Consider the following 5000-nt stretch of genomic DNA (forward strand, 5'->3'; position numbering starts at 1 on the left):
TGGCATCGTTTATGGTTAGAACTAGGGCGGTATCTGATCGCCTTCGAACCTCTAACTTTCGTTCTTGATTAATGAAAACATACTTGGCAAATGCTTTCGCTTCTGTTCGTCTTGCGACGATCCAAGAATTTCACCTCTAACGTCGCAATACGAATGCCCCCGCCTGTCCCTATTAATCATTACCTCGGGTTCCGAAAACCAACAAAATAGAACCGAGGTCCTATTCCATTATTCCATGCACACAGTATTCAGGCGGGCTTGCCTGCTTTAAGCACTCTAATTTGTTCAAAGTAAACGTGCCGGCCCACCGAGACACTCACTCAAGAGCACCCTGGTAGGATTGCAACGGGGTCCGCCTCGGGACGCACGAGCACGCACGAGGCGCGTCGCACGCCTTCAGCTCGCCCCACCGGCAGGACGTCCCACGATACATGCCAGTTAAACACCGACGGGCGGTGAACCAACAGCGTGGGACACAAATCCAACTACGAGCTTTTTAACCGCAACAACTTTAATATACGCTATTGGAGCTGGAATTACCGCGGCTGCTGGCACCAGACTTGCCCTCCAATAGATACTCGTTAAAGGATTTAAAGTGTACTCATTCCGATTACGGGGCCTCGGATGAGTCCCGTATCGTTATTTTTCGTCACTACCTCCCCGTGCCGGGAGTGGGTAATTTGCGCGCCTGCTGCCTTCCTTGGATGTGGTAGCCGTTTCTCAGGCTCCCTCTCCGGAATCGAACCCTGATTCCCCGTTACCCGTTACAACCATGGTAGGCGCAGAACCTACCATCGACAGTTGATAAGGCAGACATTTGAAAGATGCGTCGCCGGTACGAGGACCGTGCGATCAGCCCAAAGTTATTCAGAGTCACCAAGGCAAACGGACCGGACGAGCCGACCGATTGGTTTTGATCTAATAAAAGCGTCCCTTCCATCTCTGGTCGGGACTCTGTTTGCATGTATTAGCTCTAGAATTACCACAGTTATCCAAGTAACGTGGGTACGATCTAAGGAACCATAACTGATTTAATGAGCCATTCGCGGTTTCACCTTAATGCGGCTTGTACTGAGACATGCATGGCTTAATCTTTGAGACAAGCATATGACTACTGGCAGGATCAACCAGGGAGCTGCGTCAACTAGAGCTGAGCAGCCGGCCGCCCGGGAGTGTGTCCCGGGGGCCCGCGCGAACACGCAAGCGTCCGCTCAATTATTCTGCAAACAGGAGGAGGCTGAGCTCCCCTGCACAATACACCTCGAAACCCTCTCAGGTCCCGGCGGCGCGCAGCGCCGTCCTAAGTACTTGGTCGGGTTCGAGAGAGGCGCAATCGCCCGGAGTTTGGCGAGTAGACGCTTTAGGTGCGACCACCCGTGCTCCCAACTGAGCTTGCCGCTGCCGACAGAGGCCCGGGAGCGTGCTGTCGTGGCATTGCCGGCGGGAGACAACACGCGCCACCTACGGTGGCCGGCAGCTCCAACGCCAGCGCCACAGAAGGACAAAAGCCCCACTTGGGTGCCGAAGCGAACTCTCCCAGCACAGCGCACGCGCCAACACGTCCGCACAGCTGCGATACAATCCACCTGCGAGAACCGCAGAGGCGACCGAGCAGCAGACGGCGTCGCGGCGCCGAGCGCCGGGCGGCGGCGCATCCTCAGCGCACACAGTCCTCAATCGGACCAGCACACTGCAGATGTCCACCGCGCTTCGCACCGGGCCCGCGAGGACCTACTTTGGCCGCACGGCGCCGCGTGCAGGGTGCGCCGGCGCGCAGCTGCGCCGCCTGCCGCCTCCGTCGGCCGGCGCGCCTGCCACTGGCCGCCCCCACCAGCCGGCTGTAGCGCGTGCGCCCACGCACCGCGCGGCCAGCACGCCGGAAGGCCCCCCCTCACCGGCCGGGGACGGTCCCACCCAGCCACCGCCGCGTATCGCTTCACACCCACATGCCATTCACGTTCGTGGGCATGGTGGGTATCGCTGAAACAACCGGTTGGTAGCTCAACCGATCGTCGCCATCACTGATTCACCTCTAGCGAGAACAACCGCACCACAACGGTTTACCAGTTCTTCATTTGCGTAACGTCACCAGCAAACGTAGACGTCCATCGCCATTTGCAAATTCAACGATTGTTGCATGCCTGTGTCAGGTGTCACGACACACTATGTCTGCCCACATACACGCAACAACATGTGCACGCTTCGCGAACACGTGGAAGGTGGCCCCCGTACGTATGCGATGTCCATTGCGCGAACGACTGTCAACCGGCCTCTGTCGCATGTCGCAGATGTGGAACGCAGTGCACCATGCTATCACGGTGTGTGAGAAGAGACGACTACGTCTGACAACACGCGCCACTACATCAACAGACGGCTCATGCTGATCGCCATCCACGGCATACCATACTGCAATCCAGCTCTTATAGGGAGACGACACGTAGCTGAGTGCACAATATTTGGACCGTATGGTTCGCCGTTGTTGGCGCAGTCGTGGTACGGTCACACATGTACCACGATGTATCATTCAGTACATGAGGACCAATGTGCGGTACAGTGTGTGATTTGGACGTACAACATCAGCGGACAGTTGCCACAAGCCGTACCACAACGTAGGCTGTGCTTCGCCATGCGAATGCCAATGAACAACTGCGAAGGGCATTGAGCATGTACGTCCTGCCGCCATCCGCATTACAGTGTATAGCTGCAAGGTGTTTAACATGAAGCGATACTCTGGGGACCGGGCAGTGCGAGTAGCAAACTATATTGCGGGGGTTGCAGTTAGGCAACACTACACTAATTTAACGCGTCGTATGACAATTACAGAGCAGGTTAAGGCCCAACGTGTGTTGGGTTAAGGCCCAACGTGTGTTGGGTTAAGGCCCAACGTGTGTTGGGTTAAGGCCCAACGTGTGTTGGGTTAAGGCCCAACGTGTGTTGGGTTAAGGCCCAACGTGTGTTGGGTTAAGGCCCAACGTGTGTTGGGTTAAGGCCCAACGTGTGTTGGGTTAAGGCCCAACGTGTGTTGGGTTAAGGCCCAACGTGTGTTGGGTTAAGGCCCAACGTGTGTTGGGTTAAGGCCCAACGTGTGTTGGGTTAAGGCCCAACGTGTGTTGGGTTAAGGCCCAACGTGTGTTGGGTTAAGGCCCAACGTGTGTTGGGTTAAGGCCCAACGTGTGTTGGGTTAAGGCCCAACGTGTGTTGGGTTAAGGCCCAACGTGTGTTGGGTTAAGGCCCAACGTGTGTTGGGTTAAGGCCCAACGTGTGTTGGGTTAAGGCCCAACGTGTGTTGGGTTAAGGCCCAACGTGTGTTGGGTTAAGGCGCAACATAGGTTAGGTTAAGGCGCAACATAGGTTAGGTTAAGGCGCAACATAGGTTAGGTTAAGGCGCAACATAGGTTAGGTTAAGGCGCAACATAGGTTAGGTTAAGGCGCAACATAGGTTAGGTTACGGCGCAACATAGGTTAGGTTAAGGCGCAACATAGGTTAGGTTAAGGCGCAACATAGGTTAGGTTACGGCGCAACATAGGTTAGGTTAAGGCGCAACATAGGTTAGGTTAAGGCGCAACATAGGTTAGGTTAAGGCGCAACATAGGTTAGGTTAAGGCGCAACATAGGTTAGGTTAAGGCGCAACATAGGTTAGGTTAAGGCGCAACATAGGTTAGGTTAAGGCGCAACATAGGTTAGGTTAAGGCGCAACATAGGTTAGGTTAAGGCGCAACATAGGTTAGGTTAAGGCGCAACATAGGTTAGGTTAAGGCGCAACATAGGTTAGGTTACGGCGCAACATAGGTTAGGTTACGGCGCAACATAGGTTAGGTTACGGCGCAACATAGGTTAGGTTAAGGCGCAACATAGGTTAGGTTAAGGCGCAACATAGGTTAGGTTAAGGCGCAACATAGGTTAGGTTAAGGCGCAACATAGGTTAGGTTAAGGCGCAACATAGGTTAGGTTAAGGCGCAACATAGGTTAGGTTAAGGCGCAACATAGGTTAGGTTAAGGCGCAACATGGGTTAGGTTAAGGCGCAACATGGGTTAGGTTAAGGCGCAACATGGGTTAGGTTAAGGCGCAACATGGGTTAGGTTAAGGCGCAACATGGGTTAGGTTAAGGCGCAACATGGGTTAGGTTAAGGCGCAACATGGGTTAGGTTAAGGCGCAACATGGGTTAGGTTAAGGCGCAACATGGGTTAGGTTAAGGCGCAACATGGGTTAGGTTAAGGCGCAACATGGGTTAGGTTAAGGCGCAACATGGGTTAGGTTAAGGTACAATATGGGTTAGGTTAAGGTACAATATGGGTTAGGTTAAGGTACAATATGGGTTAGGTTAAGGTACAATATGGGTTAGGTTAAGGTACAATATGGGTTAGGTTAAGGTACAATATGGGTTAGGTTAAGGTACAATATGGGTTAGGTTAAGGTACAATATGGGTTAGGTTAAGGTACAATATGGGTTAGGTTAAGGTACAATATGGGTTAGGTTAAGGTACAATATGGGTTAGGTTAAGGTACAATACGGGTTAGGTTAAGGTACAATACGGGTTAGGTTAAGGTACAATACGGGTTAGGTTAAGGTACAATACGGGTTAGGTTAAGGTACAATACGGGTTAGGTTAAGGCACTTGGGGGGGGGGGGGGCCCGGTTTGTTGATTGTGATTATCGTAAGTAAATGACTGCGGCATCATCTGATTTGCCACGTCAGGGTGCACCTTTGGCTCATAACAGGCGGCGCTCTGATTCCATGCTTGTGGCAGACCTGTGTCTTTCATTCCTGCCATTGTTTGTGTGGTGTGACAGGAGGCAGTATTGTGATGTTGGGTGCACCCCTGTCTGGGACATGTGTGGGTGTTGGTGGCTTAGCTGAGCAATGGTGGTTGTCGGAAGGGTGGGATATTCTGTTTTCCGAGTGGACCTCCCGGTCTGGTTATGATAGTGTGGATTGTCTAATGTGGCAGAGAGGATGCACTGGGTGTTGTTCCATGCTGGTGCTTACATATTGTC

At 53.0% G+C, this 5000-nt stretch overlaps 1 non-coding gene across 1 annotated transcript in view; it reads right to left on the minus strand.

Moving 5' to 3' along the window:
* Nucleotides 1–1134, minus strand: part of LOC124583654 — a 1910-nt gene extending 776 nt beyond the window's left edge. The window contains exon 1 of the ribosomal RNA XR_006974248.1: nt 1–1134. This exon is cut by the window's left edge and continues 776 nt beyond it. This is a non-coding gene — a ribosomal RNA (small subunit ribosomal RNA).
* Nucleotides 1135–5000: the final 3866 nt, after the last annotated feature.

The sequence above is a fragment of the Schistocerca americana genome, unplaced genomic scaffold (genome assembly GCF_021461395.2).
Source record: "Schistocerca americana isolate TAMUIC-IGC-003095 unplaced genomic scaffold, iqSchAmer2.1 HiC_scaffold_467, whole genome shotgun sequence".
Lineage (NCBI taxonomy): Eukaryota > Metazoa > Arthropoda > Insecta > Orthoptera > Acrididae > Schistocerca > Schistocerca americana.